The following is a 14,402-nucleotide window of genomic DNA, read 5'->3' as shown; positions in this document are numbered from 1 at the left end:
CATAAAACAGCCAGGAGACTTCCAATAAAATGAAATGATTTCCAAGTGTTAAGATACGGATATTTCACTGCACAGAGTCATTCCAGAGGGCGGAATCCTGTGGAGAAGGGGGAAGAAGCTGTTCTGGTGGAGGAACACGGAGCTCCTTCATCCCAGAGATGCTCCTGTGCCACGTCCCCCCGGTGCTGTCCGTGGGCAGGGGTTGGGTCAGGATCTCTGAGGGGGTGACCAGGCTTTGGGAGGAGCATTTAGACCTCAGAGTCATCCCTCAGAATTCCTGCCACACGTCCTGGCTCAGCAGTTCTGGGCTTATTTATAATCCAGGGAGCAGACGGCGTCTCCCTGGAGGTTTGGGAGCTGGGAGGGAACTGCAGGCACAGGATGTGCAGCTTGTTTAAGGGGGTGGGCACTGCCAGCTCCCTCTGCACCTGCCTGGGCAGGGATCACCTCCTTGCAAAGGGTTATTGGTGTCTCAGGTGGCCGTGAGGGTGGTCCCAGGAATTAGATTTTGATGATGCTGGTGGGTCCCTCTCAATTAAGGATATTCTGTGATTCCCTGGGATACAGAGCCCGTGGCATGTGACTGTCCAGCTCTCCAGGGAATGGCACATGGGAATAAAACCCACTTCTGGACTGAAGCTGCCTTCTACTCTACATATGATCCAGTTGTGTAACGTGGCCTCGGTCCTTGCTGGAAGCTCAGTCCTGGTCCAAGGTGTTAATTAATGGTAATGAACAGCTCAGAGCTGCACAGTGGAGTGGCTCAGGGCTGCAGGTGCTTCACCAGGTGAATTGTTGCCATGAGGGCTGTCCAGCAGTGGTGGCAGTGACCTGCCATGGGCTCAGCCTGGCCGAGCAGGACTGCAGGGAAGGGAGGAGCCCCTGGGGATGCAATCACAGAGCCAGGAGAAGAGTCATTTCCATTTTAAACCGGAGACTTAAAGCAGCAAGCTGAGTTTTAGAGAGTCCCTCAGTCCTTCAGAAGGCACCTTGTGCCCATAAACAGGCCCCCCCCTCTCCCCAGCAACCATAAAATCCTCGGGTAACGACCATCATGACAACCATAAACCTGTTGTTTCCATTTGCTGTGATTTATGGAGCTGCTGGAGAAGGTGGGGCCGCCCTTTTATTGGGATGATCAAATGTTTGCAGAGAGGGAAAATACAATCTGCATTCCTCCAAGGCTGCTCTTAACCCAGTGAATCATGAATACATTTCCTTTCCCATTAGCAGTTTAACATCGTAGGGCACAGAGACACTTCTTCAAAGTGAATTTCTTTTTTAAGTGGAGCAGAGAACCCTGGCTGTGGGGAAGGGGATGCAAGAGCCAGAACCTCTAAAAAGCAGCGTTTTCCTTCTCTGGACACAGGGATAGGGATAATCCCCCCCATCCTGCCCTCGGGAGGTGCTGCCCATGTGCCTGGGATAACAGGGAACACGGGGAGCTGAGCAACCTCAGCATGTCCAGGACAGCTGAGGAGAGAGGACTTTGGACTAGAGAGAAAAGAGGATGAAGGAAAAACAAATCCTTTGAGTCTCTCCTGTGCTGGATCAGCCAGGCACACGCAGAGAGGAGATAAGTGATGCTCAGGGCTGGGGTGGATTTAGCCTCACATCACTTCTCTGTGTTAAACACTTCCCCTTGTTTTCTGCTGAGTTAAAAGTCCACACAGGTACTCCAGAGATACTGTATTTAATAGCTGCAAATGTGCAATCGAATACAATTAATAGCAGTAGTTGTAGTAGCCAGCACACTGCTCTAATTGACCTCAATGTTTCCTCCTAATTAGAACAACTCCAGTTCAGAAATCGTTCACAGGCTCCAAGTGGTGCTTTGTGTTGGGGGAAACAAGCTGCCCTAAGTCTGTGACACACGTTAGTGTTCACACATTGGGGTTTACTGCTGTATTTATTTGCATTTTCTGGGAATATTAGAGCTGGATGGGCATCAGGAGGATGTTCTGTGGTGGCAGCAAGGGGTTGATGGTGCTCTGTTCCAGCTCTGGGAAGGGATGAGCTGAGGAAGGGGTGGCAGAGGGTGGAGGGTGCTGGGGTTTGGAGCTGGCCATGGGAGAGGGTTGGGCTGGGAACATCCTGTGTGTTTCCAGACATTTTGGATGCTGCCAGCTCTGTCAGCCCTGCAAGGTTTGGGTGCCCTGGGTGTTGGGTGTGTGCCTGATGCTGGTCTTCCTGCTCCCCCAATACTGGAGGTTTATCTGTTCCATTTGGACATTCCCCTCTCTCTTGGCTTACAAGGTCTGTGACCTTCCTTCAACACAGATGTCACCTGGTCATGCTTCCAGCACAGACAGTGGCTCTGGATCCACTGGATTAAATGATCCAGGACCTCTCCCTGAAGGACTCTCATAAAACTTCCTCCATCTCACATCCCGTGTTGTCATTTATTCTCCTGCGAAATGAATACGAAACACTTGCATGAAAGTTAAATGAGAATTTCTTCTTTATTCCTGATTTATGCACTGATATAAATTGTCAGGGAATGTGCAGAGCAGAAGGAAACCAGGCCCAAAGCGTTTGTGGCTGTGAATCCCCATCCCAGCAGCCCCACCACGACTCCCCTGACGTGGAACACGTGGCTTGAGGGCTGTGGGGTTTGTGATTGATGGCAGCTCAGACAGTGTTTGATGTCTAGCACCGTTCAAGGGCTGTGCTGGAGCAGAGCCAGGGGTTTTTGCAGCCTTGCTCCTGTGCAGAGCCCTTTGCCCTGCCCGGGCAGTCTCGTGGGACCAGCCAGTTCATCACTGGGAAAGTGCTGCTGGGGTGAGTGGAGGAGTGACCTCGTGGCCAGGAGTGGCACCACAGTCCCAGCTTTGTGTGCAGAGCTCATCCTGACAATGTTCTCCCGTGCATTAGGTCAGAAAGTGGGATTTGGGGCCAGATCCCTGCCTGGTGTCAGTCGGGATTGCTCCACAGCTGGAGATGGGACTGCTGGGCCAGGGCCAGCTGAGCTGGGCTGTGCTTCCCAAAAATTCACTGTGCAGCAGGACAGCAGAGCAATGGCATCCACAGACACCCCTCTCCCAGGTGGGAGCAGTCCTGGCTTAGGTGGAAACAATCCTGGCTGAGGTGGAAACAATCCTGGCTGAGGTGGGAACAGTCCTGGCTGAGGTGGGAGCAATCCTGGAGGTGGGAGCAATCCTGGCTGAGGTGGGATCAATCCTGGCTGAGGTGGGAACAGTCCTGGAGGTGGGAGCAATCCTGGCTGAGGTGGAAACAATCCTGGCTGAGATGGGAGCAATCCTGGAGATGGGAACAATTCTGGCTGAGATGGGAGCAGAGCCCAGATGAGGTGGGAACAATCCTGGCTGAGGTGGAAACAATCCTGGCTGAGGTGGAAACAATCCTGGGTGAGGTGGGAGCAGAGCCCAGATGAGGTGGGAACAATCCTGGCTGAGGTGGGAGCAGTCCCTGCTCAGGCACAAATCCCTGGGAGGCAGCACGGGCAGGGTGACTCGAACTGCCAGGGAACAGAGGTTGGCACTGGAGGGGAATCAAGAGAGAGCAGTTAAAGGCCTTGGCAGCTGCTTGCCCAGAGCGACCACAAACATGTGTCTCACCCTGGTAGGTCTCATCAGCACAACTCAAATGTCAGCTCGTCCTGACAGGCGAGAGAGAGAGAGGAAAACACGGCTGCCCTTGCTGGAAATAATGAGAGCAGCAAAGGGGGAAGGAGCAGAGAGCAGTCCCAGGCTGGCTGTGTCCCACCTGTGCTCCTCCTCTCCCCCCGTTCATGCAACAATACCAATTTTGGGGGTTCTGGAAGTGCTGGTTCTGCAGCGGCAGTGCCTGGCAGGGGAAGGCTCTGGCTCCTGCAGCAGCTGCTGTGCAGCTGAAAAAGGCTCAGTGCAAAGTCACTGAGCCAGAAAGGTTTTCAGGAGATTAGAAGTTCAGTTCCCAGCTTTGACACGCACTCCTCTCTGTGTGGGCTCTGGGCAGTTCTCTTCATCCCTTTGTGCCTTAGTTCTCCAGGCTTGAAGCATGTTAGAGGGGGTCTGGGGACAGCTGCTCCTGCTCTGGGACTGTGTTCAGTGTGTCACCCTGGGGACAGCCACACTGGAGGGACAGGGGCACCTCATGATGTGGTGTTAGGTCAGAGGTTGGACTTGATGATCCTGGAAATCTTTTCCAGCCTTGATGATTCATAATAGACAGTCTGTGAGACTTGGAGCCCGAGGCTCTCTTGTCCTGCTGTGCAGCCTCCAGCTCACAGAGATGACTCTGCTGGCACTGCCCCATAGCTCTCATTAGGCAGCACCCTTGTACCTTCTCTCTCCCTCCAGGATTTCTCCTGGATGAATCAGCAGGTCCAGCTCACACAGGCTGTTCTGGCCTCACTCTGTTTCCTTCCACCGCACACCTACAGGGTTTTTTTCCTCCACTTCTACTCCTGAAGTGCAGCAGAAAGGAATGTGTGTCCAGGACAGCAGGGCAAGGCAAGGGGCCCCCTCTGTCCCTCTCTCTTCCAGTCCAGGGCTTTGTTAATCCCCTTCCCACCCCTGCACTCAGCTGGATAACAGCTCTGTCTCCCACAGAAATATGGACTGCGGCCTCACTGCGTTAAGCTTTGGCTTCCAGTGAATTTCTTTCACTAGCAGAACTAATAAAAGGACTAAAAACTGCCACGCTGCACTTGACAAATGGCTCAGAGGGGGACATGGAGCCGCTTCAGTGTTTGCAGGGCTGGCTCAGGGCGGGCTGGGAGCTGCTGACCCCTTCAGAATTTCAGAGGTGGGGTGATGGAAGGATGATAATTCTCCTTTCTGCCTGATCACTGTAATTTCTGCTTTCCAGCAGATAACAGCTCCAGTGTCCAGAAATCACCACCTGTGTTTTGGAAGTGGCCCAGCACCACAATTTCCATCCGTGCATGTTAACCAAGCACCTGCCTGTCAGCTCAGGGTTCCCAGGGAGACAACACGTGCTGGGCTCGGTGCTGCACACACACAGAGAGGGACAGTCCTGCCCAAAAGTGCTTTATGGCCCTGAATAAAGGTGCAACAACAACAGCAGCTCGGATCAGAGCCTGGCATCAGCCACTCTGGGCAGCTCCAGCCAGAGCCAGTCTGCAGCCCAGCACCTTCTCTTCGTTTAAGCTCTGCCAGTCTCTCCTAGGAAAGCTCTGAAAGCTTGGGATCTGGTCTCCAACTAAGTCATCCCTTAGGTTTTTCTCATCAAACACGTTTTTAAGCCACAGTGACAGTTGTTGTTTATTTATCTGAATAATAAGAAATAATTAATTAAAAGGAGACACACACACACACACACACACTCTGTGAAACCTGTCCTTTGCTTGCTGAGGGTTTCAGACACTTCCCCTCCCTGGGGATCTCAGCAAACCAGGCGTGTGCTGATTGAGTCCAGCCTGGCAGGTGGAGGAATCAATGGCTCTTCTTTGAGCTGGTTGTGCTCTCATGTTTAATTGACATCCTATTTATTGTTGAAGTGTTGCCCTTTTTGTTTTTTTTCCCTTCCCTTCTCTATTTCTTTCTTCTGTGTCCAGGAAGGGAGATTTGGTTCAGCGCTCGGTCACCAGAGATTAGCAAACAAGCTGAGAACACTTGCTCTGGAGCGTGTTTGAGATCAGGCAGCTCTTCCTGACCCCCCCTCTTGCCTCCCTCCCTCCCAGCAGCTTTCCCTGAATGCATTAGGAAGCTTAGTGGAGCCCTCCCAGGGGTGGATTTTTGTAGGGAGTCATCAACGCTGCTGCCTGATTTGTCACTTTGTGCAGTGGGTAAAAGCAATTCCGTGTTCTACTCTGAAACCCCTTGTTCATTTTATGGATAACTCCTGTAAGTATCACTTCAGGGGCTGTTCCAGCAAAGTGACAGGGAAGGGACACTCGTGGGAAGTCCAGGAAAAAAAAGGGAGACCAAATCCTGTCTGCACGTGGGATGCCTGGGGGTGTTTCTGTGAACTCCTGCACGTGGGCTCAGGGAGAGCAGGGCAGGCTCTGGAGCCTGTGCCTGGCACAAATAACTGACTGGGCCCAAAAATCTGAGGGATGCAGCTTTTATTCCTTTTCCTCAGGTGGGAAGGATGGACCCTGAGCTGGGGTTACCCTGAGCTGGTTAAAAACCCACCTTGTTTTTAATAAAAGGCCACATCTCCCAGGTCAGACACTTCAGTGCCTCCTCCATGGGGTGGGCTGTGATGAGGGGCTGGGATGTGACTTGTGCTTGTGGAATGCTGTCAGCAGGGCTTTAACGTGCCAGAGGCTTTAATAAGGAAGGGATTAATTACACCTCCCATGACTGCTCCCCTTCATGCTTGAGCACGTTGCACACTGCTGTCAGAGGGCAGGAAAATAATGTCATTGTCCTCCCATTCTCCCCCAGCACTGAGCTGTGCTCTGCCATCCCTGGGCAGGGTGAATTCAGGGGTGGCATCCCCTGGAGGAGCTGGGGGCTGTGCTCTGCAGGTCACCCATCCTCTGCTCCAGCAAGTGCCATCGGAGGGATTCACTCCATTATCCAATTTGATGGCAGGGGAGCTGCAGGTTAACGAAGCAAAGGGAAGGCTTGGGTGAAGCCACACGACTTTTTGGAGCTGATCTTCACAACCCTGTTGGTGTAACTGTTCCTGGCAGTGCCTCTGGGCACAGCCCGTGCAGGTCCCTTCCCCCTGCGGGTGATTCATCCCGGCGGCTCCAGGGGAACCTCGCTGGCAGCTTTGGTTTCCTGGTGTGGGCAGCCCCGGGAGCATCAGGTTTCCAAGCAGCTCTTCCAGCCAGCACAAGTCCCGCTCGTTTGTGACTCGTCGGGCAGCTCTGCCCAGCCGTGGCCCGGGAGGTGTCGGAGGTGTTGGAGGTGTTTGCTCCCGGGGGATGAGTCAGGCGCTAATGAGTCCCAGACACATCCCGCTGCTTCCCATCCCGGGGGAATGACTCGTGCCTGTGCTGGAGCACAACCAGCTGCCTGCTCATGCATCGATTATGGCTTTAAGTCTCCAGAAAGTACAATTGAACCGAACTTTCCAATGGAATGGGAGCCAGGAGTGATGCAGTCGATGAGAACTGCACCGAGATCTCTCCCGTGAGCCAGGGCTGAGCTGCTGTGCTGGAACAGTGTCAGTGCTGCAGTGTCCCCTGGTGCAGAGCTGGGGACATGTGGGGGTGATCCTGGCCCTGCCAGCCTCGTCCCCCTCCCATCAGTGCCAAGGGGTTTGTCTCTGATGAACCCAATTCCTTGGCTCAGCGCCGGGACTTGGCAGCGCTTGGTGTGTGTGTCAGGGGAGCATCTTCCCGGGGCTCTCCTTCCTGCTGGGCACAGGAATCCCTGTCCTGCTCTGGATTTGGGGTGAGGACCTGGGGCAGGGGTTCCTGGGCTGCAGAGCTGAGGTGTCACCACTGAAGGTGGGACCTGCCCTGCTCTGTGGGCAGAGCTGGAGCTGGGAAAGGGGGATCGGCACCAGGGCTGCCTGAAGGGCCTCCTTTGGGGTCCTCTGCCACTGACAGAGCTCTGAAGAGATGCTTTAAATCAAATAGAGAGAATGACCCCTTAAATCCAACAGTTTTATTGCCCTGAGGAGCCCTGGTGGCTCCTGCTGCACAGGCAGCTGTGGGGTGGGTAAAGCCATCCCAAAAAACAGAGCTGGGCTGAGCTAAACTGAGATAAACTGAGCTGGGCCAGCCCCTCACCTGCTCATGAATCAAATCCCAGCCCCAGCAATGCAGCCCTGCCCACAGCCCACAGCTCACTTATTGCTTAACAAGTGCATTAGTGTAAATCAGGAGGCATGTTTCAATTATCTAATAGAAGAATTATTGATCCACACTCTCCTCCTGAGCGCTCAGATGTTCCGGGAGGAGAAGCAGTATTTGTGTATATGTGCTATAAAAAAATCTGAAGTGTGGTTTTATGTTTCAATTAGGTGAGACTTGGAGAGCTGGTGCAAGATGGTTTTGTAGAAGCAAACTGTGACAGATACAGGGTCAGGGGTGGTCCACAGCCCTGGTTTTGGGGTCAGTGGGTTGTGCAGCAAGGGCAGCTCTGGGTGACATTCCTCCCTTTCCCCTCAGGATGATGTGCAGGGCAGCCCAGGGCTTCCCTTGTCCATGGAAAAGAGCAGTTCTTCCTTAAAGTGCCAAATTCAGTTTGAGTGTATCAAATCAAACCGATTTTCTTCTCCCTCTCCCTGCACTGCAGTTCTGGAGGTTGGGGGGAGGAAGGGGATTTGTGAGATAAAACAAACATCCCAGGAGAGTTAATTCCAAGGGGACTTATCCTGACCCCTGGGCTTTCAGCCCATTGTCCTCTGGTGACTGTGTAAAATGCCATTGAAGGATGTTCCTATTTCCCTTTGATATAAAACATGGGGCTATTTTAGAAACTTAAAACTCGCTTCAGACTCTTCTAAGCACTTCTTTTTAAAGCTGCTCAGTCGAGCTGTCAGTCCCCAGCTCCACTTTTAATTAAAATAGGTTTGTAGCCCTCCCTGACAAGCAAACATCTACAGTAAGTTGCAAACTATCAAGCAAGTCCTCCTCAGCTTAAGCAGGATGCCACATCAAATGTCACTTGCCACCTCTCTAGGACAGCTCTCTGTATTTAAGAATAAATATACAAATAAAGTTGTCACCTTGGAAGTCGTTGATGGGCTTTTTCTGGGACAGGGAGCTCAGATGAGTTGTAAGAGCAGCTGCCTGCACCTCGAGCAGCCCCAAAAATGCTTCCAGAGACTTTGTGGCCCTGAGTTGGTTTTGTTTCCTCCCCCTGTGCACTGGTGGCACCACCTGTGAAAAGGTGGGGATTGCTCAGCCCACCCTAAAACAAAACTGGGGTGACCCCCAGGGACCCCTCTGCGAGGGATGGGATGAAAACACCCCCAGAGGTGGGCACAGCCCGTGCTGGGGAGTTTACACCAAACATTCCTGCTGTTTGAGCACTTCTTTCCAGGCCAGGATTTCCCTGCTGGAACGAGGCACCTGCTGAACCTGTCGCTGCTTTCGTGTTCCGCTTATTGAAAACCTGAGAAAGCCTCAGAAAGCAAACAAGATTAACTCCAGACAAACGTGTGGCAGCACAATCATGCTGCAGGTTTATTACTGTCACCATTATTAATAAGTCTCTGCTCCTGGCCTGGCTGCTGCTTGGGGTGTTTTTGCAGCGTTTAAAGCTTTCCAAGTCCCTCAAAGGCCCCTCTCGCCCTGTTTTGGGGGTCGAACTGGATTTCTTTAGGAAAAGTTGATTTAAAATAAGCAGTGGGATCCCTGAGCTCTTGGTCTTGGGTTAGAAAGTTGGTGCTGGGAAGGGGCTTGTCCCTTTTTCCTGGAAACCTGTGCAGTGTCAGGGGTGGTGGTTCCCAGCCAGCCCTCACGGCGACCTCTTGCACCAGGGGTTGGTTTGGGATTTTCATTCACGTTTTCGAGGGCAGAAGTCACACAGCTCCTTCCTTCCCCCACCCCTGTCCGTGCTGCTCTCTGCTCAGAACCCTGCAGCAGGTTATTCCACACCCTTTTATGGAGCAGAACATCCTCCTCCAGGCTGAGCAGGGCGGTGAATCCATCCAGGTGGGAAGCACCAAGAGAGGACAGCAGTTGCATTTCCACTCTCCTGTTTACACACTGCCTTAATTAGGGGGCTGCTCTTGATTAACTGAAGGAAACCCGAGCTGTGTCAATGGAAATTAATTTCCCTCCATAAATTTTCCTCTCTGAAAAGTTTGGGTGGTTTGCTCCGAGCTGGAACGGGGGCAACGGAGGGAGAGGAATCAATTTTCCTACCAGGTCTAATCATGACTGGTGTGAAATTAAGCTGTCACACAGCACCCCTAATCCTCCTGTCCGAGTGCATGTTGGGCTGTTTGCTGAGGCAATTCCAGGGACCTGGTTCTTCTCCCTCCCTCTCACTTGAGCTCCCCTTCCCTCCTCACAGAACACTTGAGGGCACAGCTCGGTGTGACACATTGACACCAGGCAGCTACAAAAGTTTCAGGGGAGAGAAGCAGGGCATGTAATGGCAATATAAACTGTTAGGAATCAAGAAGCTATTTATGAGCCATTTACTTACTTAGCCCTAAAAATAGCTGGGGCTGTATGTGAAAATAGGGCCGTGATTGAAATCAACCCCAGACGTGGGGAAGGGGGGGGTGCAAAGCCAGATGTAATCAGTCCTTCTATGAATAGCCCTGCTGTCCTCTCCAGGGCTGGGCAGGAGCCTGCTTTGGGTGTTGCTGCCTGGGGTTGGAGGGGTGAGTGAGGCTGGAGGAGCTGCCTGTGGTGGAGCAGGGTTGGCTGGAAGGCTGAGGGCAGTGGGAACGTCAGCAGGGGCTGAACTCCCTTGGGATGATCACCTGCCACCACCTCAGATTTCCATCTGCAGGGTCCCAACTCCTGGCCTGTGCTGTCCTCGGGGCTCTGTGTCCAGCACAGCAGGGACAGGGAGCTCCTGGAGCAGGTCCAGGGGGTGGATGAAGGGATACAAAGGGATGGAGCAGCTCTGGGAGCAGCAAAGGCTGAGGGAGCTGGGGCTGTTCAGCCTCCAGAGCAGAGCCTGAGAGGGGCCCTCCCCAGGGTGTGTCAGGGGCTGCAGGGAGGGGGCAGAGGAGGGACCAGGCTCTGCTGGGGGAGGCACAGGAGGAACGGGCAGGAACTGATGCCCAGGAAGCTCCACCTGGACATGAGGAAGAACTTCTTGGCTGGGCAGTGATTGAGCCCTGAACAGAGACCAGAGAGGGGGTGGAATCTCCTCCCTGGGGATATTCCAGAATCCCGTGTCTTGTGCCCTGGGATGACCCTGCTGGAGCAGCTGAACCACTGTGGTCCCTCCCATCCTGACCCACCCTGGGATTCTGCTCCAAACAACCCCTCTGCCACAACGAGCTGCTTTGCACGGCCAAAGGTGCTGAGTAACTTCTCCTGGAAGCAGCTCTCTGCAGCACAGCCCCTTTGATCTCTCTGGCTTCCATCTGCTGTTTCACTGCTCACGTTTCAGAGCTGTGCTGTTGGAGTTTTTAGCTCCAGAGGTGACATTGTGCCCGTGGTGCTGTCGGGGCGGGCACAGCACCCCTGGCTGGGCTCCACAGCCAAGCTGTGCCTCTCACCTTAATCTCCACCAGAGCACTCCAGGGAGGGCAGGGAGAGAAGCAGATGGGTTTAAATTCCTATTTACTGTGGGTTTTTAATAAAGGAGGGGACGTGTGTAACGTCACCAGCTCTGCCTGGGGAATTCGCCCTGCGACACTCGGACACTTTTCCAGCCTTTTCTCGGGGCTGAGAAGCAGAACTGTGCTCTTGCAATGAAATAAATTCACTGCTCCCAATAAAGCTTTAAACCCCATAAAATACAGCTGTTCTCTCCTGCTGGGTTTAAAAAGAAATGGTTTCACAGAAATGGCTCCAGGTGTGAGTTTGTGCCAGGAAGGCTCGGGAGGGCTCATTGGAAGGGCTGTGGAAATGTTTTGGCAGATGCTGCTCTCGGTCCAGGGGCTCTTGCTGCAGGCAGGGAGAGTCTCTGAGCAGGGGGATGCAGAGTGAGGGGGGCTGAGGGCTGCAGCCACCTCTGGGTCCAACGCCCTCCTGATGTGGTTTAGTGGCCAGTGGTCAGTCAGAAGTTGGAATTTAGGCTTTTCCAGCCTTCCTATTTCTGTGATTCTGTCTCTGGGGCAGTGACTCTGCTGGACCAGAGCATCCCTGTGTGGTGCTGCTGCCTCAGGGGCTGTGCTGCAGTTCCTCCCCCGGGGCTCTGAGGAGGGGAGATGGAATCCCAGCCCCTCTGCCTTTCCCGGGCTTTAACACAGCAGCACCAAGGTGCTCTGTGCTGGCACCAGCCTGGTTTACTCCCCTCTGAAATATGTTTGAAATCAAGGAGCTCAACACCCCTGTAACCAGGGAGAGGGGGAGGGAGCAGAGCCCGAGCCCAGCTGTGCTGCTGCAAGATGGGATTTATGACTTGTGACCATTTTTCAAGCGAGAATCATTGATTTTTATACATTTTTTTGGTACAGTTTCCACTCCTCGAAATAGAAGAAGTTGCCTGGAGCACCTGGTTTCCCAGGGATCCAATGCCTCTCCTCCCTGGTGCCCTGAGCACTGAGGCTGCTGTGACGTGTGTGGAGCTGGTTTGCAGCCAGGAGGGGCTGGGGCTGGTTTAGCACTGGGAGCTGCAGGGAGGATGGAGGTGCCATTTTCACAGAGAATCTTTAAATTTAGCCTTTCTCCTCGTGGCAGGGCTGTTTTCCCCGCAGTGTTTCATGGTCCACCAGGAAGGAAACCCATTCTTTGTTTCTGACTTATTCCAAATGCCTTCCTTTGTTAATGTCAAACCAGTTCTTTTCATGCTGCCTGTTCCAGTACAAAAGGTGACAAATTCCTTCTATGCAAAACCGCAGATTTTTGCCCTGAAAATGCTGCTCTGATAATTTTTTGCAAGGCTGCAGAAAGTTCTCTTGGTAGGCACTGAAAGCACGAAGATTTTGAACATTTTTGAAGGTTGGGCTTGATGATCTTGAAGGTTTTTTTCCAACCTTAGTGATTCTGTAATTCTGTCTCTGTGCATTTGGGCTGGAAAAGGGGAGTTCTGAGCAATTCTGCTTCCTCTGGCCTTTGCAAAGTCATTATTCCAGGCTCAGCAATGGATTTGGAGAGAGGTTAAACACGATGTTTCACCTCCCCTCCCTGAATAATGGATGGCTGGGGGGCCTGGTTGGGTTGTTGATGCTCCTGAGGAGTCACAGACCATCTGTGAGCCCAGAGAGGGATGGGAATAGCAACATTTTGTTTTATCTGCTCTGCAAAACGAGGAGCTGAGGATGGATTAATGTTGTGGGCTGATTAGAGAGCTGGGGAAACGAGCTGCAGACACAGGTGGTTGGGAAATGGATGTCTGTCTGTCTGTCTGTGGATGGTGGGATGTCTGTGCACCTCCCAGGCTTCAGCACCTGTCAGAGACCCTGGGCAGTGTGTGGGGACAGAAGAACGTTAAAAATAAGGAGATCATTAAAAAATACAGTTTAAAATCAGGATGAGATGAATTATAACTGACACTTCAGTAGGGTCTGGAATGCCAGGACAAGGGGGATTGGCTTCCCACTGCCAGGGGCAGGGTTAGATGGGATAGTGGGAAGGAATCATTCCCTGGGAGGATGGGGAGGCCCTGGAATGGAATTCCCAGAGAAGCTGTGGCTGCCCCATCCCTGGAAGTGTCCAAGACCAGGTTGGAGCAACCTGGGAGAGTGGAAGGTGTCCCTGCCCATGGCAGGGGGTGGCACTGGACGATTTTTAAGGTCCCTTCCCACCCAAACCAGTCTGTGACTCTGTAATTCTGTGATCCTTCTTCTGTGAAGGACTGGAGCCTGTCACTGCTCACTCACAGGAATAAAACTACAGAAATAGTGACTTTACATCTCTTTGTGAACATTCTCCTGCAATTACTCAACTCTGTCAGAGCCTTCCCAGCATTGTTGGATCCTGAGAGAGAAATGCTGTTTATCACCTCCAATTTCTACAACTGGGTCTGAAAACTAATTAGTGCAATAGACTGTACCATATGCTCCCTTGGTATGTGCTCCTGCTAGAACTATTTATATTTTAAGTTGTTGGGGTTTTTTTTCCCTTGTAAAATTGCTGTTGCCCCTAAAATGGCTTGATCCTCCCTATTGTTGTTTTTTATTGTGGAGTCACACTCAGCTCCTGCTGGATCTGCATCTCTTCTTGGCATCAAGATTACCTGAGAGGAAGGAAGGAAGCATAAAACAAAACTTAATCCTGCCATTCTTTCTGCACAAACGTGTCTGGTTTATGTTCCTGGGGCAGCTATTGCTGGAAAACACTGCAGAGTTTGCAGGTAGGAAAGGAAGGAGCTGCTCACCTTAAAAAAGCATCAGTGATTCTCTGTGGGGAGGGAACAGGAAAATGAGACTCAGACTCCCCTTGTCCCCCCAGCCCTGGAATGTCACAGGCTGAGAGGGTGCATGGGGCTTGTTTTGACCAAAAAATTCTGGCTTTGGGGCAACCTCAGCACTCAAAACAGGGCAGGGCTGATGCTTTTGCTTTGCTGAGGAGGGTTTCCCACATCAAAGCTCAGGGATTCTCCATGGTGGATATTTCCCCCAATATTTTGCTTAAACCTCCCGTTACTCACTTAAATATTATTATTCCTGTTTATACACCAAACAACTGCTCCTCCCTGCTGGTTCGTGCCCTCATTGCAACCCCTTCCTGCAAGAGGGACTCGAGAGCAAGATCTTATCCTCAAAATAAACCCGGGCACGGAGACTTTCCAGTCCTGGTTTGCATCTGCAGGAGGTGGGTTGATGCTCCCCTGAGCCTTCCCTCCCAAATGTAGCTCCTGAGCAGCTGAGGAGGAATTCCAGCCCCGAGTTTTCAGCAGTTCCTGAGCAGCTGAGGAGGAATTCCAGCCCTGAGTTTTCAGCAGTTCCTGAGC

This window comes from Neopelma chrysocephalum, unplaced genomic scaffold, assembly GCF_003984885.1.
Source record: "Neopelma chrysocephalum unplaced genomic scaffold, ASM398488v2 Primary Assembly neopelma1_155, whole genome shotgun sequence".
Lineage (NCBI taxonomy): Eukaryota > Metazoa > Chordata > Aves > Passeriformes > Pipridae > Neopelma > Neopelma chrysocephalum.
This window is presented reverse-complemented; position numbering follows the sequence as displayed.